Here is a 25276-nt window from a genome sequence, read left to right on the forward strand (position 1 = left end):
GTTTAAGCTCAGCTAGATATTATCTAATTGCTGTATGTCTTTCTCACTCTGGTGATGAAGCCCTCTTATTATAAAGGTGACATACAGTTGTTCTCCCAATCAAATTCTACAACGGTACGTTGGTCTTCAGTGACTTACTGGATGTACAAGTACCTAAGGTCTAACTAACCATTAACGCTAACCAATACAGTGAAAAAAGCAGGAAATGTTGAGAATAATAGGCCAGAATTTCCAGAATGTTTTTATTTTAGATACCCAGCGTCTGCATTTTTTTTTGATTTTCATCAACTTCACACTTCCATTTAATAAATACTATCTTGCAGTTATGTCCACTAAAGTAGATATTTTGCATTTTCCACAATATAATCTAATTGTTATGTTCTTGCTCACTCACCCAGCTTGTCAGTATTTCCTTAAAGCCTCTTTACAGCTTCTTCAATATTCACAACCTCACCTGGTTTACTGTCATCAGCATACTTTGAGATACGACATTTAGTTAATCCCCTCAGTCATATGTAGATCGTGAATAACTGGGGCCCAATCATCTATCCCTGGTGTACTAACTTGAGTATGATCTATTTACTCCCAATCTTTTCTCTTAGTTTGATAGTGAATACTCAATCAATGACAGTACACTGGCCTCAGTTTCATGTCCTCTAATCTGCTAATCAATCTCCTGCATGAACTGCATGTCAAAGACAAAAATTCTCCTGAAAGTCCAAATTCAATAATGCACTGCTATTCCCTTCTCTATGCTACTTTTTTGCCATCTCTTGGGATCAAAGAAAATTTTGACCCTAGTTTTGAGAGTTTTGAAGACGCAAATGACGTCAATGTGGAACTCCAGGCATGGGGCACATGAACAGGCAAATGGCTTTCTTCTTCCACAACTTCTTCAGGGCTTCTGAATGCTTTTGATCCATGTGACTGAGGTTCTCAATACTATATTTGGAGTATTGTGGACAGTTTTGAGACCTAAGAAAAAACATACTTGGATTGGAGAGGCTCCAGAGGAGGTTCAGAAGAATGATCCCGGATATGAATGGATTATGTAGGAGAAGTGTTTGAAGGCTCTGGGCCCTACACTCACTGGAGTTTAGAAAAATGGGAAGGATCTCAATAAAATCTACTTAATATTGAAAGGCCTAGATAGAATGGGTGTAGAGAGGACCAGGGGCACAGCCTCAGAACATAAGTATGTCCCTTTAGACTAGAGATGAAAAGGAATTTCTTTAGCCAGAAGGTGGTGAATCTGTGGAATTTACTGCCACAGGAGGCTGCGGAGACAGTTCAATCGGTTCTTGATTAGTAATGATTTCAAATGTTACAAGGAGAAGGCTAGAGAATGGGGCTGAGAGTGAAAGTAGATCAGCCATGCTCTAATGGTGGAGCAAATTCTACGCACCAAACGGCTTACTTCTGTATCGTTGTAATATGGTCTCCCTGAATCCTGCCTCCCCTTTCTGAGAAGACATGGGCCAGAGCTTCCCAGGAGTTAGTAGATTTTTTTTTGTATGGGTGATAACTGTTAAGCTATGTGTACATAATAAAGAACTGCAGTTCCCAGTGGACAATGCATGCGGTTCACCCGGGTCGGGAAGTGACGTGGGTGAACGGGTCACATGTGCTCATGTCGGGCCGAAGCCATTACTGGAGTGTTCTGTGAATAAATTTGTGCTAGCATTTTATCCCACACTGCTTGTCTGCATTCGTACACATAAAATGGTGTCGGAAGTCGACATGAGGTCTAAACATGGCTGGAAAAGAGACACTAGTTTTGAAGGGGAAAAAAAAAGCAAGTAAGGTTGGTGGCCAGTGTGGTGACAGAGCACACTGCCTCCAGAAATTCACCAAGAGGTTTGGTCATGGTCCGGTCCGTGAAGTCCGCATTCCGGTTCATGGTCCGGTCCATCGATCCTTATTCCAAGTTTTCTGGTTTTCCCTTGTCCTGTTGTGTGCCTTAATTGTGGCACATGATTCTCATTTTGGTCTGGCTACATAAACAGCTCCTGGGTTCAGCTTCAGTGGCTGGACTGTTCCCTTCCCTTCCCCTGAAGCCTCGCCTGCTACCTTCGCCTGTGTCCTCGCCTGTAACGCCATCAGGTTCAACCGCCAGGGCAAGATTGGGGCCTTGCTGTGTCTAGATAAGGAACTGTCTTTTGTTGTTTGAAACTGTCTCTTTGTGTCCTTGACTTCACAAGGTAGGTCTGGCCGTTTGCCACTACTTTGAGTTGTGAACTGTCTCTGTGTCCACACCTTCTCTAGGTAGGTCCAGCCGTTTGCCGCTACCTTGTGTCAAGAACCGTGTCTGTGAGCCCTCGCCCCTGCTGGGTAAGTCCGGCCATTTGCTGCTACCTTGAGTGGAGATCTGTCTCTCAGTGTTCTGTGTATGAGTCCCGGCCCTACGTCCTGCTCCCTAGGAGGGGTCCTGACACTGTGTAGAGCCCCAGCCCCAAGTCCTGTTCCCAAGGAGGGGTACCGGCTCTGTATTCCATGTTCCTGTTCTCCCTCGACCAAGGCTCGGCGTTCCTGTTCTCCCTTGACCAAGGCTCTGCGTTCCTGTTCTCCCTCGACCAAGTCAAGGCTTCGTGTTCTCGTCCTGTCCATGTGCCTCACCCAGCCCATGAGTACATCGCCCAGCCCGGTGCTGGGGTTCTCTCATCCTGTCCAGGAGTCTCACGTCCAGTCCTGTTGCCACTCCTCGTCCTGTAGCCAGGCTTTGTCCTTGCCTAGATCCAGGGCCTGAGCCCGAGTCAAGACCCAGGTTCCGGGTCCCTGTCCGGTCTCTGGCTCAGAGTCCCTGTCCAGGTTTCAAGTTCCTAGTTCCTCGTCCAGGTTCCGCTTTCCTAGTCTAGTCCTAGCCCAGGCCCTGTATCCTAGCCTTGTCCAGGGCCTGTGTCTTGTCCAGCGTCGTTTCTTCCCCATTTCCTTTGCTTGCTTGACACACCTAGTCCTGTTCCTAGTACTTCAGTGTCTGTGTCTTGCACTTGGGTCCGCCACCAGTGCCCCCATATGACAGGTTAAGGTGAGAGATGCTGAAAATCCCTGTAATAGATAACCTCCTGAGCAGTTTACCACAATCTAACTGGTAACTAGAAACACTTCAAACAACAATTCAATATATATTTAACAGTGAGTAGAGCTAGAGGGGTGCATGAAAAATTGAAAGCACCTACCCTTTCTACATGTAATTAGTGAAGACGCTTTCAAGTCAATGAGACAGCCTTTATGTTGGACACTCTGATGACCAAATTTGAGGAGTATTTTGTCCCAAGTAAAAACATCATGCTTGAGAGATACAAATTATCTTCCTGTGACCGGAAACAAGGAGTTAGCTTTGACCAATACTTTAGCTGAACTTCACGCACTGACCAAGTCCTGTGAGTTTTCAGACTTCAGAGACTCAGTAGTCAGAGACAAAACAGTTTGCGAAACTTCAAATAATGGGCTAAGAGAAAGATTGCTCTGTGAAAAAGATTTGACACTGGGAAAAGTTGTGGATATGTGCAGGGCAGCGGAGACTGCATGATCTCAAGCTGAGAGCTGCACGGGGCACAAACAACAGTGCTTGCTGTGAAAATAGAGGGCAGAGCACAAAGCGTTTTCCAAAGCAACAGCAAAGCAAAGCAATAGTTAGGCTCAAACAGCAAATACTGCAAATGTGGAGGTAGGTACATTCCAATGATGTGTCCTGCTTATGAGAAGTCCTGCAATAAGTGTGGGAACAAGAATAATTTTGCGAAGTGCTGCAGATCTGGTGTTACCAACGGAAAGGTGCACACTGCTGCTGAGGAAATGGAGGAAGCCTTGGTAGGTTCTCTACAGGCTGCAGGTGCTGGTAAAACAGAACGTGTTGTTCCAGTGCCTGTGAATGAGACAGTAATTCCATTCAAGGTTGACACTGGAGCCCAGGTGAATCTCTTACCTATGGATGATTACAAGGCTCTCATAGTAAAGAGTAGGATTTTCCCAGTTAAGTTATAAGTGACAGGTTAAAAGGGGCTGTATAGTGACCTTCACGCACTGGAACAGCTCCTAAAGGCACAGCTACTGATCGTTGAAAAGAGAGTACAGCCAATATTAGTTCTGAGTGTATGTGAAAACCTCAACCTAGTGACAGGCGTTTTGTTCGTGGCTTCACCGACCAAAGGTGACCATGCAACACTCATGGAAGAGTATGCAGGTGTCTTTGAGGAGCTTGGAAGCTTACCTGATATAACTCAAGAAACTCATAACAGCATCCATGAGAGATCCAGAGAAGTTATGATGCAAAAGCAACACAGGAACTCCACCTTCCATAGACAGCTACACCAGCCAGGCAGTCAGGATACCGGTGATGAACAGGGTGATAATGATGAGAAAGGCTGGTCTTGCTTCCACATCATGCAGCTGCGGTTCAAAATCTGCCTCTCATCGACTTAAAAACTGGAAATTTAAAATATCTTCATGATTCTCTCCAAAGTTGAAGAGGACCAATGAAAAGTAAGATGGGGAGACCACAGAGATCCAAAGATCAGAACAACAGCACCAGTTCAACGCAAACCAACAAGAGGAGTTGCTGTCTATGATACGCAGCCAACAGAGGGAGCTCTGTGAATTGAGACAGAATCAGTTGGAACTTGTGCTAAGACTCACTGATCATATGGACATAGTCCAGGTCTCCATTATGAGGCATGTGGAGTGAATCATTGTCACACAGCGAGATTAAGGGAGCTAGGGCTTTACTCTTTGGAGAGAAGGAGGATGAGAGGAGACATGATAGAGGAATACAAGGTATTAAGAGGAATAGATAGAGTGGACAGCCAGTGCCTCTTCCCCAGGGGACCACTGCTCAGTACAAGAGGACATGGCTTAAAGATAAGAGGTGGGAAGTTCAAAGGGGATATTAGAGGAAGGTTTTTTACTCAGAGAGTGGTTGGTGCATGAAATGCACTGCCTCAATCAGTGGTGGAGGCAGATACACTAGTGAAATTTAAGGGTCGGCATCACATTGTGGGCCGAAGGGCCTGTACTGTGCTGTATTATTCTATGTTCTATGTAACAAGAACAGAGACTAACAGATAGGATCTTTAAGGATGTGAAAGAAATGAACATGCTGATCAAAGTCCTCAAAAAGATACTAATAGTAAAGCAGCAAATGAAAGCAAGACTGTGGAAACACAGAGCAGACCAAAAGGGATCATTAAGCCACCACAGAGATGGATTGAAAGTTATGAGTGAATAAGGGACTGTATTTGCTCATTACAATTGGTTAATGTAAATATGTTTGTTGGAAAGCATTACTGTTCTTGCAGGTTTATGAGGACATAGTCTTGTGCTTGGTTTGTCTTTAAAGGGTGAAGATGTGTTATTATGTGTGTACATAATAAAGAACTGCAGCTCCCAGTGGGCAATGTGGGTTGTTCACCAGGACCAGAAGTGATGTGGGTGAGCAGGTCACATGCACTCGTGTCGGGCTGAAGCCATTACTGGAGCATCCTGAGAGTATGTGCTGGCGTTTTTACCCACACTGGTTGCCTGTACTAAGAACAAATATATGGGTAACCTCTTCCTTTGACAGAGGTTGGAAAAGAGTGAATATTTCAGAAGTCTGGTGTTGGATGGTGAGGCGCTACCCACATAGACATCTGAGTGCAAACAGGTCATTGATGCATTATTAATGTCTGCCTTCACTAAGAGGTAGTCGACATTTTCTAGAGTCTCACCATAAACTTTTATGGTGTGAGTTGTATGCTGTGTCAGTGACATATTGGTTATATACCTTGGTTGTTATTTATTTTGGTTTTCTTATTGTTTTCTTATGATCTAAAAGAGACCTAGCAGCTCAAAGAGTCACAAAGATTCTGATAAGTTAATCAGGTTATTACTTCAGTTTAGTATCTTTGAAATGTTGTTCAAACTCACTTCGTGGAATAACTGAAATAGCCAAGTAAGTGTTCAATTCCATTTTATATAATTTGCCATTCACTTCTGGTGTAAGCCATATTGCTTGTCTATTGCTAGTCTTCACATTGTAAATCTCAAGACTATGCAGTCCTGTGTCATTATCAGATTTTTTTAAATCAACAGCATGCAGATGAGTGCCCTTTTTGAAACTGCTGCTTGACATTTTAGCCTTTTCTCTTCCCTGTGCGGTTCATTTATTTTTGTCTGCCCAACATGCTCTTTTGTGTGTCCTAGCTTCTTGTATTTTCCACAAGTTTCACCATTAAACCACCTTTAAATCAGTGTGGTGGGCGTGAGCCCCTGCCACAACAGTAGCACAATTTATTCAGCAAGCCGGGTTTCTGTTTAGATGTTGCAATTTTGTTCACGCTCACCTTCATTCCTGACTATAACTCAATTGCATCTCTGTCTGCTGTTTCCATTGATATAGCTATTTTAACTGGTCTTTTAAATCATGCTTCAGTTAGGAGCCATTTTGAACAAATTCTTGTAAGATTCCACATGCTAAATGATCTCTCACTGCATCATTAAACTCATTATTGAACTGACAATGCTTAGACAATTGACCCACATACTCTGAAATAGACTCCCCTTCCTTCTGATTCTGCTTATAAAACCTAAGCATTTTACAATCAATAATGGTTTTGATTCTAAATGTTCCTGCATTATTTTCATGATATCAGCAAAGCTCATGTTGGCTGGTTTGATTGGAGCAGGCAAATTTCTAAGCAAACCCAATGCACTCAGCAAAATTGGCACCAGCTTCTCATCAGCTATTCCATTTGCATTAAAATACTGCTCAATTTACTCCACGTACAATATCTAGATACCTCTTGTATAATCAAATGCATCAATCTTTTTGACGTAGCCAGCTACTTCCTCACTTTTTTTTATGATTGGATTTAACCCAGGTTTCTGGGGATATACACTATATGTTGCATTATTATGTTGCTCAGTATTACAGATGTTAATTTTCAAACCCATCTTCTTGCAAGCTTCAGAGGAAGAATTACCATTGCCTTGGAGAACGGCCTCTGAGTGTGTATGGCCTCTTTCATATGACAGCTTGATTGTCAAGGTTTAGGTAACTGTTTCTAGACTGTAGTTACTACAGGATGAACAGTTTTCTTTCAGTTCTGAAGATGAACTCCACTCCCAGGGAAGATTTGTTGGAAGTGAGATGCAAAGTTGCAGCAAGGGAAATTGAAAATATCATTAGGGCAATGATGTAGCCTTGTTTAACTCTTCATTGAGATTGGCTCATTTATAGATCCAGTTAATGTAACAACTTACATGTCACTATGGAACAAGTGTAAAGAGCTCCAGCAGATTTGTTGAATGTGATTTTCTTTTCAATAAATCCTTGTTGATTCTAGTCATTACTTTTATTTCTTTCCAGTGGTTCTGTTATTGTATCCTTCGTTACATAAACCAGCATCTTCCCCACCTGAGTAATCAGCTACCTATTTGTCATTGCTTCGTTTCTCAAATAGTCAGGTCAAATTTGCTTCTTTTAAATCTAAAGGAATGATTACAGGATCTGTGAAACTTTGGAAGAGATAAGCAAGACATCTGCTGCTTTGAAGCTCTTTCAAATTTCTGGGATGTAGATTAAGGGGTCATTGGTATTTATTTGCTCTCAAACTCATCAACTCTAAGGTACTATTTTTTGACTGATATTTGGTCCCTTCAATTCCTTATTCTCACTAGCCACTTGTTTTCTTACTCAAATCTGGCAAGTTTTCTGTATCTTCTTCCATGAAGACAGATGCTAAAGTAGTTGTTTAATTTCTCTTCCATTTTTATTCCCAATGATAAGTTCTTCTGTCAACACCTGTAAAAGACTCACATTTCCCCTCACCACTCTTTTCTGGCTTACTTACTTAAAAAAAGGTCTTACAATTTATTTGTTACGTTTTGTCCCAGATTGCTCCCATGTCCACTGTTAATCAGTTTGTTAGTCCTCCTTTGCTGAGTTCAAAATACTCCCAACCTATAGGCTGATTGCAGTTATTGGTAACTTTTCCTTGCATTCAACACTGTTTAACTTTTGTTTTCAACCATTGATGAACCACTTGTGTTTTTGAGTTTTATGCCTTAAGAGAATTTTTTTTTGCACCTACATATTATTTCTTCAAATTTTGATCTTAAGTTGTCCTGATCACCCATCACCTGCCCCCAAAGTTCCTGGAAATACCCGAAGGAACAATATCAGCCAGCTATAAAACCTGTATGCAAATAGCAGGTAAATATTTTATTATGTAATTAGAGTTCTGAATAGATTTGTACATGCAGTTATCATGGGCACAGTAACCCAGAGACACCCGTAGACCCATAGGGGATGGAATGCTTTCTGCATGCAGTTTAGAAATCAAAGTGTCAGTGAAAAAACTAAGTTACTGAACTTAAAATTTCAGCGTGTGGCTGAGCTTTGAGTGATTGTACAAATCTCTACTTAACGGGACAGTATGGTATGTAGAATTTGTCACTGTCGCTTGAGATTGTGACTCTACTGTTTACAAATGCACAGGTTTGCCTATGGGACAAGGCAGATTCACATATGTCATCTTCTCCAATAGAAAACAACTGCTCAGAGCAAGACAGCAATATCCCTACTAAAAGAGATTAAAAAAGGGTTTCAGATCACCTTCATTTAACTTTGTTTGTGTGTTGTTGCTTATATATTCTCTTTGGCTTCACTTTAGCTCTTTTACATTGCAGAACCATTATTGCTTAATATGAGATGTATAAAGGGAAAGTGTGGTTTGTATTAAATTCCGATTGCCTTCCACCTTAATTTTACTTAATTCATATAAAATTTCATAGTACTATGAGAGTTTAGTATTCAGACGCCATCTAGGGGATTACTTGGACAAAGTGTAAATCAGATGAAGTAATGGGACTTTTGACATGACAACATTACCAGGATATATATAAAAATGGCCTATTATGAATTAGCCTTCTCAGAGTAAGTTACTATTTTCTACTGATGGATGTAAAACTATCCTGCAATATTCTTGGTGGTAAGCCATTAGATACGTATGTTCTTCCATTAAAGTGATGGTATCCTTCCAAGTTTTTAAGGACAGAAAATTTGAAAAGGAAGTGAGGTTTGCTGAATAATATTATGCAATTTTTAAAATTTTCTTCAACGCACCTGTATGCCTATGCTCAGAAATTAGATCAGTAATAATGACTAGAATTAAGGTTCTACTGAGAGAATCTGCAGATGCTGGAAATCCAAGCAACACACACAAAATGCTGGAGGAACTCAGCAGGCCAGGCAGCGTCTATGGAAACAAGTTGAGTCCTGCAGAAGAGTCTCGGCCCAAGACATCACTATACTTTTTTCTATAGATGCTGCCTGGCCTGCTGAGTTCCTCCAGCATCTTGTATGTGTTACTAAGGTTCCCCTGAAGTATTTTTACCTGGGTTGCAAGGTTGTGGTTTGAAGTCTCCCATTTGAGTGCATTTCTAGTTTGATACGTCCAACTAAGGTAGAATTGACACAGTGCTGCATTGTCAGATGTGCCACCTTTCAAGTAAGGCATCAAGCTGAGAACCTCCTACCATCACAGGTAGATGTGAAACATCTCAGTATTATTGAAAAAACAGGGGAGCCCTCATGTGTCTTTGCTTAAGTCCATGTAGAGAAGGATTTGTGAAAGAGCTACCAGAAATTAATGAAGTTTCTGGATTACTTATCCTTTAAGTTTGATATAACAGATGACTTACAAGATGAGAGATATTGAGGCTGTCATATTCCCATAAGCACCAAATAAAAATCATGCAAATCCAATGCCTCTCATTGAGTTTCGAAGTTATTTTACTTTTGCAGGAATGAAAGTGGCTTGCAACTGCTGGTTCTGACAAATAGATTACCTGTTCATCTTCGAAGTTGTCACTGTGCCAGTGTAATGCTATAGAAAGAAACATATGCATTAGCAGGGCTCCTTGGTTAGTAGTAAGGAAAAGAGGATGCAACAAAACATTTCCACTTCCTCTTTCCGTCATCGTCCCTCAGCCCACCAGTTCCATAGCCTTGTAAATTGCTTCAATTACATTTGTATCTTACTGTGACTTCTTAAGGAATTAAGATGTATTGAAAGATTTACCAAAGTTTGACTGGGTTTTAATGGCAAATAGGATGCATGTATGATAAAATGCCGCAGAGAAAGATATTGGACAATGGTGAGAATGAAGGAATCAGTTTTTGTTGCCAATCAACTATGGGTTGAATCATCTCCTGTGGGAAAAAATGTCAATGCTGTTCACAAAGAATAATCAATGGTTGAAACAGGGGCATTCTGAAGTGGAGCATTAATATCATATAAACTGGAGAATTAGTCAGAGAGCCATTAAGGAGTTTGAAGCATTATTATTATGATGATGTTGACAAATACTTGCAAAAACTAATGCCAGTGATATTAGTATACTAATGACATAATAATAGCACAGGTTGCTGTGAAATCTATTCTCATCAGTGCCTCTGCCTAAAAGTAATTGAGAAACTTAGCAATAAGATTAAAAATAATCTGTACAGCACCAGAGCTGGATAATGTGGATAACGAAAATTAATCACTAATCTGCGAGGTACGGGACCAAGTTTGGAAGAGGCATATTGTAAAAGTGGCTGTCTCAACTTCTGAAATAATTCTGCAGGAATTATTAGTGCTCCTAAAGTAAAAAGGAATTGCAGTGGTTTCATTTTTATGTGACTTTATTGGGCCATTTATTATACTCTGTGAGATGCAGCAAAACATAAAAGGAAACTAACATGATTTATAAGCCCTTCATAAATCTGCAATTGTCTGCAAGAGCTTCCTATCTAGCTTCCATGGCTTAACTCTGGTGTGTGTGTCATAGAAATCCAGACGTTAGTCCCCCTGTTTCTTTCCTGCATTCTGTCCATTGATTGAATCCCCCACGGAACAAAGTGCTGCTTCACACCTATGCTGGTGATAACCGATTCAACGTTATCAACTTCGCTCTCAGCCTTCCTGCTATATTTGACTTTTCATTTGCTTGTCCTAGTGTTTGGATGGGTAGAAACTTCATAAAATCACATGCTGGGAAGACCACTGAAGCTTCCTTTAGTCTCCACTATTGTGCTCCCCAGTCACTATGCAATCCAGCAACTCTGAACTGGTAGACCACATGAGCTCCGAGACTAAAGCCATCCAAGTTCCATGATCAGAACCATCTATTTTCACCTCTTCTACCTCTGTTTCAGTTCATCAGCAGAAAACATGCTCCATATCTTTGATATCCTGATGCTACTGTTCCAGCGCTATCCTGTTCTGCCTTTCAGCAGGCCCATAGCTTTGTAACCTACTCCAGACCACAGTTCTTAGACGTATTTGCTCTCTTCCAATTCTGTTTTCTTGTGCTTCTCTGATATTAATTGTTGAGCTATTGGCATGTCTGCTTTGGCGCGAAGCTGTAGAGTTTCCCACCCTCACACCTTACCACCTTTCCTGTTAAAATATTTACTCAAAGTTTCTCTGTTGAACAAGTATTCAGTCTTTGTCATACTGTCTTCCAGTGTAACGTGTAATCAAAAATTCTTCTATAATGACCCTGTGAAACACACTGTGATGTGCAACTGTTTTAAAAGTGCTACACAATGTAAGCTGCTATAAGACCATAAGAAATAGGAGCAGAATTAGGCCATGTAGCCCATTGACTCTGCTCCAACATTCCATCATGCCAGAGATTTATTATTCCTCTCAACCCCATTCTCCTACCTGCTCCCCGTAACTTTTGACGCCCTGACTAATGAAGAACTTATCAATCTCCTCTTTAAATATACTCGTTGACTTGGCCTCCACATCCATGTGTGGCAATGAATTCCACGGGTTCACCACCCTCTGGCTAAAGAAATTTTCCTCATCTTCATTCTAAATGGGCAACCTTTTATTCTGAAGCTGTGCCCTCTGATCCCAGACTCTCCTACTACAGGAAATATCATATCCACATCCACTTTATCTTGGCCTTCCAATATTCCATAGGTGTCAATGAGATCTTCCGCCATTCTTCTAAACTCCAATGAATACAGGTCCAGAATCATCAAATGCACTTCACACATTGACCTTTTCATCCCTAGAATCATTCAATGTGAACCTCCTTAGGATCCTCTTCAATACCAGCACATCTTTTGTTCGATAAGGGGCCTAAACCTGCTCACAGTACTCCAAGTGTGGTCTGAACAATGCCTTATAAAGACAACATCACATTCTTGCTCTTATATTCCAGTTTTTTCAAAATTACTGTTAATATTGCATTTGCCTTCCTTACCACCAACTCAGCCTGCAAGTTAACCTTTAGAGAATCCTGCACAAGGACTCCCAAGTCGTTGTGCTCCTCTGATTTATGTATTTTTCTCCCCATTCAGAAAATAGCCTATATCTTTATTCCTTCTACTAAAGTGCATGACCATACACTTCCCTACCCTGTATTCCAACAGCCACTCCATTGCCCATTACCCCAGTCTGCACAAGTACTTCTGCAGTCTCCATGCTAACTCAACATTACCTGCTCCTCTACCTATTTTGCAAACCGTCCACCAACTTGGCCACAAAACCATCTATTCCGTCATCCAAATCATTAACATATAGTGTGAAAAATAAATCAGCCCCCATACTGACTCCTGCCGAACACCTTTAGTCACTGGCAGCAAACTAGAAATAGCACCCCCTTATTCCCATGCTTTGCCTCCTGCCAGTAAGTCAATTTTTTATCCATGCTAGTATCTTCCCTGAAATATCATGGACTCTTATCTTGTTAAGCAGCCTCATGTGTGGCACCTTGTCAATGCCCTTCTGAAAATCCAAGTAAACGACATCCCCTGACTCTCCTTTGTCTACCTTGCCTGTTAGTTCCTCAAAGAATTCCAAAAGATTGTCAGGCAAGATTTCCCCTTCAGAAAACCATGCAGACTATAGCCTATCTTATCATGTGTCTCCAAGTACCTCAAAACATTATCATTAATGGACTCCACCATCATTTCAACAGCTGAAGTCACGTTAACTGGCCAATAATTTTCCTTCTTCTGCCTCTCTCCCTTCTTAAAGATTGAAGTGACTTTTGCCATTTTCTCATTCTCCAGAACCATTCCAGAATCCAGCAATTGTTGAAATGCTGGCATTTATAGCGAGAGGATTCGAGTACAGGAGCAGGGAGGTACTACTGCAGTTGTACAAGGCCTTGGTGAGACCACACCTGGAGTATTGTGTGCAGTTTTGGTCCCCTAATCTGAGGAAAGACATCTTTGCCATAGAGGGAGTACAAAGAAGGTTCAGCAGATTGATTCCTGGGATGGCAGGTCTTTCATATGAAGAAAGACTGGATGAACTGGGCTTGTACTCGTTGGAATTTAGAAGATTGAGGGGGGATCTGATTGAAACGTATAAGATCCTAAAGGGATTGGACAGGCTAGATGCGGGAAGATTGTTCCCGATGTTGGGGAGGTCTAGAACGAGGGGTCACAGTTTGAGGATAGAGGGGAAGCCTTTTAGGACCGAGATTAGGAAAAACTTCTTCACACAGAGAGTGGTGAATCTGTGGAATTCTCTGCCACAGCAAACTGTTGAGGCCAGTTCATTGGCTATGTTTAAGAGGGAGTTAGATATGGCCCTTGTGGCTACAGGGGTCAGGGGGTATGGAGGGAAGGCTGGGTTCTGAGTTGGATGATCAGCCATGATCATAATAAATGGCGGTGCAGGCTCGAAGGGCCGAATGGCCTACTCCTGCACCTATTTTCTATGTTTCTATGTTTCTATCATTAATAATGTCTCCACAATCTCTTCAGCCACCTCTCTCAGAACCCAATGCATCTGGTCCTGAATCAGAATCAGGTTTAGTATCTTCGGCTTATGTCATGAAAAATTGTTGATTTTGTGGCAGCAGAACAATGCAATACATAAAAACAAAAAGTAACTGAATTACAGTAAGTATATATAATGAAGTTAAATTAAATAAGTAGTGCAAAAATAGAAATAATAAAGTACTCAGGTAGTGTTCATGGGTTCAATGTCCATTCAGAAAACGGACGACAGAGGAGAAGAAGCTGTTCCTGAATGACTGAGTGGGTGCTTTCAGTCTTCTGTATCTCCTTCCTTACGGTAGGGATAAGACCAAAGTATGACCTGGGTGATGTGGGTCCTCAATGATGGACGTCGTCTTTCCGAGGCATTGCTCCTTGAAGATGTCCTGGATACCATGGGGGTTAGTACCCATAATGGAGCTGACTAAGTTTGCATCTCTCAGCAGCTTACCTCGATCCTGTGCACCCCCATATCAAATGGTACTGCAGCCAGTTAGAATGCTCTCCACAGCACATCTGTAGTAATTAGCGAGTGTTTTTCGTGAGATACCAACTGTCCTCAGCCTTCCTTGTAGCTGCATCGATATGGTGGGATCAAGTTAGATCCTCAGAGATAATGACACCCAGGAGCTTGAAATTGCTCTCTCTCTCCACTTCTGATCCCTCGATGAGGACTGTTGTGTGTTCCCTCACCTTACCCTATCTGAAGCCCACAATCAGCTCTTTAGTCGAGTGCAATGTTGTTGCTGCGACACCACTCAATTTGCTGATATATCTCATTCTTGTAGGCCCTCTCTTCACTATCTGAAATTCTGCCAACAATGGTTGTATCATCAGCAAATTTATAGATGGCATTTGAGTTGGGTGTAGAGAGAGTAGAGCAGGGGCTAAGCTCACATCCCTGAGGTGCACCATTGTTGATTGTCAGCATGGTGGAGATGTTATTTTTCATCACACAGATTTGGTTTTATGGTCAGGAAGCCAAGGATCCAGGTGCACAGGGAGGTACAGAAGCCCAGGTTTAAGAGCTTTTCGATCAGACCTGTGGGAATGATTGTGTTAAACGGTGAGCTGTAGCCGATAAACAGCATCCTGACATAGGTACTTGTATTGTCCAGGTGATCCAAGACTGCATGAAGAGCCAATGAGATCACATCTGCCATAGACCAATTGTGCTGATAGGCAAATTGCAGTAGGCCCAGGTCCTTGCTGAGACATGAGTTAATTCTAGCCATATCCAACCTCTCAATGCCCTTCATCACTATAGATATGAAGTGTTACTGGGCAATAGTCTTTAGGGCAGCTCACCCTTCTCTTCCTGGGCACTGGTATAATTGTTGACCCTTTGAAGCAGGTGGGAAATTCCGACTGTAGCAATGAGAGACTGCAAATATCTTTGACCATCCCGGCCAGTTGGTTGGCAAAGGTGTTCAGAGCCTTACCTGATATTCCATCAGTGCCTTCATCAGTTCACCCTCTTGAAAGACAGCCTGACATCGACCTCTGAGTCAGAGATCACAGGGTCAGTGGGTGCTGCAGGGATCCTCATAGCTGTAGTTTTATTCTTGAATTGAATTGAATTGACTTTATTACTTACATCCTTCATAATACACGAGGAGTAAAAATTTTTACATTATGTATCCGTCTAAATGTGCAATGTGCAATTTATAGTAATTTATAATAAATATTATGTAAAACAGGATAGTCAATATCACACGGAAATACAATTGCACCAACATAAGTTAAGCAGTCTGATGGCCTGGTGGAAAAAGCTGTCCCGAGCCCATTGGTCCTGGCTTTTATGCTGTGGTACCGTTCCTGGATGGTAGCAGCTGGAACAGTTTGTGGTTGGGGTGACTCGTGTTCCCAATGATCCTTCGGTCCCTTTTTACACACCTGTCTTTGTAAATGTCCTGAATAGTGGGAAGAAAACATCTACAGACACGCTGGGCTGTTCGCACCACTCTCTGTAGAGTTCCGCGATTGAGGGAAGTACAGTTCCTAGTGATGCAGCCAGTCAGGATGTTCTCAATTGTACCCATATAGAAAGTTCTTATGATTTGCGGGCACAAACTAAACTTCTTCAATCGTCTGAGGTGAAAGAGGCACTGTAGTGCCTTGTCACCCTACAGACGGTATGTACAGACCATGTGAGATCCTCGGTGATGATTATGCTGAGGAACTCAAGGCTGTTCACCCTCTCAACCCTTGATTCATTGATGTCAATAGGGGCTAGCCTGTCTCCATTCCTCCTGTTGTCCACGACCAGCTCCTTTGTTTTTGTGACATTGAGGGAGAAGTTGTTTCCTTGACACCACTGTGTTAGGGTGATGACTTCTGCTCCTCTGTAGGCTGCCTTATTATTATATGAGATGAGGCCAATTGTAGGGTTCTCATAGGCACACCCTCACCCACACAAGTTTAATGAAGTCAGTGACAGTAGTGGTGTAGTCATTCGGACTCAAAGATGGATCCCTGAATGCAGTCCAGTCCACTGATTCAAAGCAGCCCTGTAAGCACTCCTGCACCTGCTTTGTCCATATCTTCTTGGTCCTCACTGCTGGTGCTACAGTCTTCAGTCTCTACCTATATTCCAGGAGTAAAAGCACAGTCAGGTGATCAGACGTTCCAAAGTTTGGACATGGGATAGCATGGTAAGCTCTTGATGGTGGCCCAACAGTGGTCTAGTGTGTTGTTTCCTCTGGTACTACAAGTGATTTGCTGATAACAACTATCTTGGAACTTTTTCAAGCTGGCCTGGCTAAAATCCCCCATAATGTCAGGGAAGGCATTAGGATGTGCTGTTTCAAGCCTGTTGATTACATTGCTCCATGCGTCTACAGCCTGTTTTACTCTGGTCTGATGTGGAATGTATGCTGCTACCAAGATGAAGGCTGAAATCTCCCACAGCAGATAAAATGGAAGGCACTTGATCGCGAGGCGATCCAGGTTGGGTGAACAGGATTGGGACAGAATCGCCAAAAAGTGTTGATCAAGAAGCAGACTCTTCCCCCTCTGCTTTTGAAATACTCAGCAGCCCTATCTTAGTGGTGTATAGTGAACCCATCATCCAGAATGGAGGGGGTCAGCCAAGATTCCATGAAACATGTGACTTATCTACTTTCAGATCTTTCAACTTCCCAACCACAGTTTCCTTAGTAATACAATTGCACTCACATCTGTTCTCTGACACTCTCGAATACTGGCATACTGCTAGTGTCTTCTATAGAGAAGACTGATGCAAAATACTAAGTTCATCCACCATTTCTTTGATCCCTGTTACTACCACACCACTGTCATTCTCCAAAGATGTGACATTTACTATCACTTCTCTTTTACTCTTTATACTCTATATCTGAAAAGAGTTGGTATCTTCTGTTATTAGTATTGGCTAGCTTACCTTCATATTTCATTTTTTTTCATTCCTTATCGCTTTTTTAGTTGCCTTTGGTTGTTTTTTAAAAACTTCCCAATCCTCTAATTTCTCCCTTATTTTTGCTATATTATATGCTCTCTCTTTTCCTTTTATGTTGTTGTTGACTTCCCTTGTCAGCCATAGCTGCTTCATCTCCCCTTTAGAATACTTAATAATTTGTGGAATGTATCTATCTGGTGCATTCCAAATTGTCCCCAGAAACTCCAGCTATTGTTGTTCTGCCATCATCCCTGCTAGTGTCCTCTTCCAAAAACTTTGGCCAACTCTTCTCTCATGACTGCAACTCCATTTACTCAACGGTAATACTGATATATCTGACTTTATCTTCCCCTCTCAAAATGCAGGGTGAATTCTATCATATTATAATCACTGCTTTTTCTAACACATGCTTTTTCTATCTCCAATTGAAAGTCATACCTCACATCCTGGATACTTTTTGGAGACCTGTGTATAACTCCCATCAGGGTTTTTTTTACCCTTGCAGTTTCTTAACTCTACCAACAAGGATTCTACTGTTCATCTTCTGATCCTCTGTCACCACTTTCTAAGAATTTGATTTAACTTTTTACCAGCAGAGCCACACCAACCCCTCTGCCTACCTGCCTGTCCTTTCAATGCAATGTGCATCCTGGGATGTTATGATCCCAACTGTGATCTTCTTTCAGCCATGACTCAGTGATGCCCATAACACCATGCCTGCCAATCTCTAACTGCCCTATAAGATCGTCTACCTTATTCCATCTATTGCTTGCTTTCAAATATAACACCTTCAGTCCTGAAGTCATTACTCTTTTCGAATTTTTTCCCATGTTATACTGACTGTACTTTTGCCTTAGCATCTGCCTGTCCTTCCTCACAGTCTCACTACGCACTACAGCTACTTGTATACCAACTGTCCATCCTCAGCTCTATCACTCTAGTTCTCACCCTGTGCCTAATTAGCTAAAACTTGTCCACAAGTATGTTGGTCCCCCTCGGGTTCGGGTGTAACCAGTCCTTTTTGTACCGTTCATACCATTCCCAGTAGAGACCCCAATAATCCAGAAATTTGAAACTCTATCTCCTGCACCAGCTCCCTGGTCATTCATTGACCTGTACAATCATCCTATTCCAACATAAGGCACTGGGAGTAACACGGAAATTACAAACTTTGAGATCCTGCTCTTCAGCCTTTTCCTTCAATCTCTATACTAACCGAGTAAGGTCTCTTCCCCCTTTCTACCTAAACCATTGCTGTCAATGTCTACCCTCCTTCTTGATAATGTTCTTCAGCCACTCTGAATCATCCTCGACCCTAGCACCAAGGAGGTAACACATCATCCCGGCACCTCTTTTGCAGCCACAGAGTCATCTGTCCATCCCCTATTGACTTTCAGAGCTGGCCACAGTATCACTGGCCTGGCTGCTGCTGCTGTGCTATTATTGAATATATTAAGATAAAGTTTGTGTGTATAAGAATAATTAGACTTTCAAGATGTATGATTGTAGTTCTTAATGAATCACAAGAATAGTTTCTCATGTGTGGATGCTTTGGAGTTGTGTTGGAGCTTAAACACACAAAATTAGTCTTTAATATATTCAATAATCTGTTTATTACATTCTTATTTGTTTAATGAATGAATTACTGTTTCCAGTTCCAATTCTATTCATGAAAAGAAAAAGCACGGTTAAAGTTTCAAAACCAAAGACCCTTGATCAAAACCTTCATCTTTGATCTGGAATGCTTCTCCCTCCTTGGAAGCTGCTTGACCGACTGAGTGTTTACAGCCTTTGATGTTTTTATTTCAGATTTGCTGCATCTGTGTTTTTTTAAATTTTTCATTTCTAATTCCTTTGTTTTGCCTGGCCACATGTTAGCTTTACATAATTTTCCATTTTCTTCCAAACAAGAAACAAAGACATCACTATGCAGCACATTTTGGTTTTGTTTGTCATTGGGAACAAGCAAGGTTTTCTTAAGGACACTCAATCCATAGATACTGTACATAGGGCATTTTTTAACATTACTATATTTTTGATAGATTTATCATCTCTTGACCCAAGTATGGAGCCTATTGATCCCTCTTCACTTGCCTACATAAGCTATAATTCAAAAATAGCAAAAAATCAATTCCACCTCACCTTACTAATAAATCCTACTGTTTCACCTTCATTCTTTTAGCTTCTGCTGCCATTTTCTATTAGTTACATTGCAGGATTTTTAGCACAAACTTGTTGCTTGAGTTAAAAAATGATGGGAATATATTGTCAGTAGCCTTTTCTGTCGGTTTCAATCTATGTGAATTGGGAGCTCAATTTCCAGCATTATCAGTTGGTTACTGTTACAAGTCATCGGCTACCTTTCCCCTTTATAGGATTTCATTGTGAATCAGGCATTCTGGAGCAGTGACACAGTTAGTAAAGTCGTTGCCTTCCAGCTTTATGGAGCCAGGTTCAATCTTGACCTCTGGTGTTGTCTTTGAAGAGTTCTCATCTCATTCCCATGGCTGTCTGGGTTTCTTCCATGTGCTCTTGTCTCTTCTCTCATCCCAGATACATGCAGGGTGATACCATTGTAAATTGTCTCAAGTGTGTGGGTGAGTTGAGGGGAATGTGGAAAATAAAAAAAAACAGGTTTGGTGAAGAATTAGTGTAAATGAAATCTTGCTGGTTGGCACACACTCAATGGGCTGAGAGGTCTGTTTCATTGCTGTGTGAGTTTGGCCTTCCTGCTATCCTGATTTAGACTGCAGGAGCAAAACAGGGGTCACATCAAAACATAACAAATCTGTCTCATCCAACAAGTGCATAAGCTTTTACCACTTAATATTTGCAATTCCATAGAGAAATCGAAGCATTATACCAGCAATTTTAAATGATGTAGGCTGCAGGAATCATATATCACTTACTGAACAGGTTTTCCTTGACTTTAAAAGCCCTGAATAAACCATTTTCTTCGAGATATACCGCAGCTGCCAGAAAGCCGACATGAAATGTCAAGAAACATGGTGAAGTCCACAGCCGACGTTGTACAGTATTTGGTGCAGAGTTTGACATGCAGCAAGAACTGAGAAGAAGGCACATGGAGCTGGATAGCTGCTGGAGTTGGAAGGAGAAGGAAAGTAGAGCTCTCAACAGGAAGGCAGTGAGTTCACAAAACAACTCTCCTACTCTCACTGAAATGTGCCTTGTGCTGTGACCAGAACTCCAACCAACAGCAGGGCCAGCACTCTTGACCAGTGGCTCTGATGAGTTCCTCCTTGGCTGAAGGTGAAGATGTAAACAGCCCGACAGTTTTCCTGTCATCTGCTGTCATATTGGCCACCCTCTTGTCCAAGTGGACTGAAGTATATTTTATTCTCTTTGTGTTACGGTAGCACTGTGCTATTACAGCTCGGAGTTCAATTCCAGCCTTCTCTGTATGTCCTCCCCGTGGAATGAGTTGGTTTTCCCCAAGTGTTCCGATTTCCTTCCACAGTCCAAAGACTAATAGGGTTCCTCTCAAGCTCCATAGATTAATTTGTCATTGAAGGTTGTCCCATGATTAGGTTAGGGTTAAACCATGGATGCCGGGTGTTGCTAGCACAGCAGGAGCTGACTTTCTGTCGGTGTGAGCTGCCACAGGTGGTCTGCAAGTGCCTCAGATGTATTAGATTATGAGGACACTCAGTCCTCATTTATTGTCATTTAGAAATGCATGCATTAAAAAATGATACAACGTTCCTCCAGAATGATATCACAAGAAACACAGGACAAACCAAGACTAAAACTTACAAAACCACATAATTATAACATATAGTTACAACAGTGCAAAGCAATACCATAATTTGATAAAGAGCAGACCATGGGCACGGTAAAACAAAGTCTCTAAGTCCCGATAGCCCCATCATCTCACGCAGGTGGTAGAAGGGAGAAACTCTCCCTGCCATGAACCTCCAAGCACCGCAAACTTGCTGATGCTGCACCATTGGAAGCACCCGACCGCAGCGGACTCTGAGTCCGTCCGAAAACTTTGAGCCTCCAACCAACCCCTCTGACACAGCCTCTCCGAGCACCATCCTCTGCCAAGCGCTTCAACCCCATCCCGGCCGCCAAGCAACAAGCAAAGCCGAGGACTCGAGGCCTTCCCCTCCGAAGATCTGGACCACACAGTAGCAGCAGCAGCGAAGCAGGCATTTCAGAAGTTTCACCAGATGTTCCTCCATGCTCTCACGTCCATCTCCATCAAATCAGGATTGAGCATGGCACCCTACTTGACAAATAACAGACATCACCACCTGAGTTGCCGCTGTGAGCTGCGTCGCGCCGCCATCTTCTCCTTTGTCACCATTGCATTGCAGGTCTGCAGGTCACTGTTGGTTCCTTGTCCCCCCTCTCCTCCTGCCATTGGCAGGGTGAGGCCCATCCTTCTCATCAGCTAGTCTCCCATTCTTCTACCTCCATCCTCCGAGGCAGATGTGACCACTAAATTCTGCAGTCTGCTATTTCGTCTGTATTAGATGCACCACAGCAAGTGAAAAAGCGGCCATTGGCTGCCAGAGGTACAGGAGGGTAGCATTGCCTCTGCCACTGCTGTGCAACTCCTCTACCCAAATCAACAGGCCGTCAGTAAGAAACAGTGATGAGAAATGCGATGAAGTTCATAATTAATACCCCAACTGTTCTGGAGTGAGTCACAGCCTTCTGGGATGGCTGGCTCCCGGGCAGCTGCAGAGGTTGACGGTGATGAGACGACATATGCTGTTGACCTGTAAGTCAGTGCTAGGTTTGTGCTGTCACAGATGGGTGACTCAGCAACATGTTAACCTGTCGGAGGGTACGCATAGCCAGGCTGCGGTGACGCCCTGAAATCCCCTGTCAAGATGAGCAGAGCCAGAGGCTCTGGAATGAGTAGGATGTGGTTGTATGTCCAAAGTTCGTGCTTTCACCGCAGCACCCAGACCGAGCACCTTCTGCTTGTGCTACACCAGGGGGTGAGTTATTAACTATTAGACAGTGCACTACTAATAGGGTCACATGTTTGCCATGGAGTTTTCTGTCATTTCCATGCTTTGAGCGATGGGTGTAAACACTGCACAAAGCTCTAGCCAAGGTCAGCATGAACTCCTTTGTGCTTCATGACTTTACACGCAGGTGACTGATGCATTATAGATATCCAGCAGTCCTCCTCTGCAGGCTGCATTATTGCTGCTTCTTTGAGAGATCGGCACAGAACGTGGGTGCAGCCTCACTCTTCTTTGAGCAGCTGGCACATGCGTTATTCCTCTCCCTGCTTTGGCTACAGGCTAGCTACACCCAGTGCCTCAGTATCTGAGCTCATGGTTGACGTGCCTGACAGGAAACATCTCCTGGCTCTCTGAAAGGGGGGAGGGGACATGGGTCATTTGTAGTAAGGGAATGGATAGCGATCCGCAGCTCATTCAGGGAAGAGATTGTACAAGAGGGATGTGAGAAGGAAGATCAAATAGGAGGATCCTCTCAGCTTGAAAATTTTCCATCTCACTAGATGTCATGGTCAGTAGTATCTGATCCATTTCTGAGAATAGGTTACGTGTTACGGCTGTTCTTGTACCGCACTGTATAACGGGTGTTGCTTTCAGGAGAAAGAAAAGTGCATTCATGAATAACAATCTGATGAGGATCTCAGTGGCTCAAGCATATCTGTGAATAGTAGAAGGAATTTTTTAGCATTTTGATTTGAAACCCTGTATCAGGACTCCAGTGTCTCCATTGTATTATGATGCAATGTGTTCGGCTGACATGCTTGTCATTGCTTCCTGATGCCTTGTAAGTGGGATGAGAGGCTTACTAAGGCGCTACTAATATTAACCTGTGATGAAGCATTTATGACAATGGACAATGGAGATTGTGGGTGGACAGATATAGCGGTCATGTGATGTGGTACATGGCTAGAAATAGAAGATATATTCATTGACCTTGACTATATATATGAAGTTTTTGACAATTTCTGGCATTGCATCCAGCTTCTTGAAGTTAGCAGCTATTAGCCACCCACATGACTGGAGGACCTTGTCACCCTATTAATGACCAAGATCTCTCTTTGTAGCCACCTCTTCTACAAAATCCTTCTGTAGAGTATCTGCAAGCCTTGAGAACCCCTCAGCTTTGGAATTGAGGCATTCCTCATCCGGCGCGGCCTCTCCAGTGATGTATATCTGTAATCTGTCAAGCAGGAGACCGTGCACAATTCTGATTTGATGGAAGCAGACGTGAGAGCACGGAGGAACATCTGGTGAAACTTCTGAAATGCCTGCTTCGCTGCCATTGCTACTGTGTGATCCGAAATCTCTGGAGGAGAAAGCCCCGAATCCTCGACTTTGCCTATTGCCTGTTGCCGGGGCTGGGGTCGAAGCTCTCGGCAGAGATGGTGCTCGGTGCTTGGAGTCAGAGGGCTGGTCGGAGGCTCAAAGTTTTCAGACGGACTCAGAGTCGGACTGTGGTCGGTTGCTTCCAGGATGCTGCATCAGCAAGTTTGCGGCACTGGAAGCTCATGGTAGGGAGAGTTTCTTCCTTCTACCGCCTGCGTGAGCTGTTGGGGCTATCGGGACTTTGAGACTTTTTTTTTACCGTGCCCATGGTCTGCTCTTATCAAATTATGGTATTGCTTTGCACTGTTGTAACTATGTGTTATGATAATGTGGTTTTTGTCAGTTTTAGTCTTGGTCTGTATTGTGTTTCTGTGATATCATACCGGAGGAACATTGTATCATTTTTTAATGCATGCATTTCTAAATGACAATAAATGAGGACTGACCGTCCTCATAATCTAATCCAATAATCTAATCTTTTCTAGGACTTCCAGAGTGATTCCTAACACCTGCTTCCACTAGAACGCACCAGCTGTTTAAGAGGTATATGCTCATGTTAAGCACCACAGACAGATTTAAGTGGTGCTAACAAGTACAATGTTGGTCCTTCTTTTGAAGTGTGCGGCCAATTAATATTGCAGTTCATCCAAGCTGCACACAGCAATGTGTAAATGAGTTAATCTGCACTGCCTGCCTTTAATTCTGTGGGTATGCATTTCCAATTCCTGTGCCCGTTTTAAAACAGTGTTGCTGTATGTTCCCTGTGTATACTTACTTGATGGTTATGGGATTAATGAGACAACATCATGGTGAAAATGCTGCCAGTGAACACATCAAAATAGGAATTCCTGTTTATTCATTTTTAAAATATTATTATATTGAAAATTTGCACATGTGGCCTGGTGTTTCCTACAATTAGGGACTTAAATTAAATAAAAAGTCCTCAAGGATAAAGTTTCATTTTTCTGAACTGAATTCTCTCTAATTCCCTGCACTAAGATCACATTTCAAACATTTAATAAGTGAAGTATAATTCCACATGTGAGCATGCATGCCCACACAGTATTATATTGCTTGACTCTTAAAGCATTGTTGTCTGGCACTGACCTGTTTAATGCTTGATTCAGCTGCATTTTTAAACTGAAAATCCATCTACTTCAAGAAAGGCATTTTTTTTTCTGGGAAGCGAATAAAAGAGTTTTTGAGAGCTATAATACTAAAATATTGCTTGGAGATTTACAGAAGTGACTGTGTGTTATAACTGCCAAAGATGAGGTCATGTCTATGCCCCAAAGACAATATTTTAGCCCTGCAGTCAATGTTTGCTTTATTACACCTTTGGCTATAGTTATATACCAATAGTTCAGTCACACTTAGTTCAGTCAGTACTTCACCTGGCAGCAGACTTCATTATCGCACTAAGAATCCTGAAATAGCATTTTTTTCTTAGGCTATTTCAAGGGAAAATTTAACATTAGATATATTAGAATCCTGGTGATTCTGTTAAAAAAAGGAAGAGCTTTAATTAGAAGCTTTTAAGGAAGAAAATCCTGGGACAAGTTTCATAGTCTATTGTGTAATGCAGTAAACCCTTATTGTGAACTTGCTTTCTGACTTGATGGCTGAAACTTTATTTATGGATAAAGATAATATCAAGAGGAAAACTCCAAATGTCTGGTTAGCCTAACTGGATAAAGATAATATCAAGAGGAAATCTCCAAATGTCTGGTTAGCCTAACTTGGTGATACATCCTCATCAAC

Source organism: Mobula hypostoma, chromosome 14 (assembly GCF_963921235.1).
Source record: "Mobula hypostoma chromosome 14, sMobHyp1.1, whole genome shotgun sequence".
NCBI lineage: Eukaryota > Metazoa > Chordata > Chondrichthyes > Myliobatiformes > Myliobatidae > Mobula > Mobula hypostoma.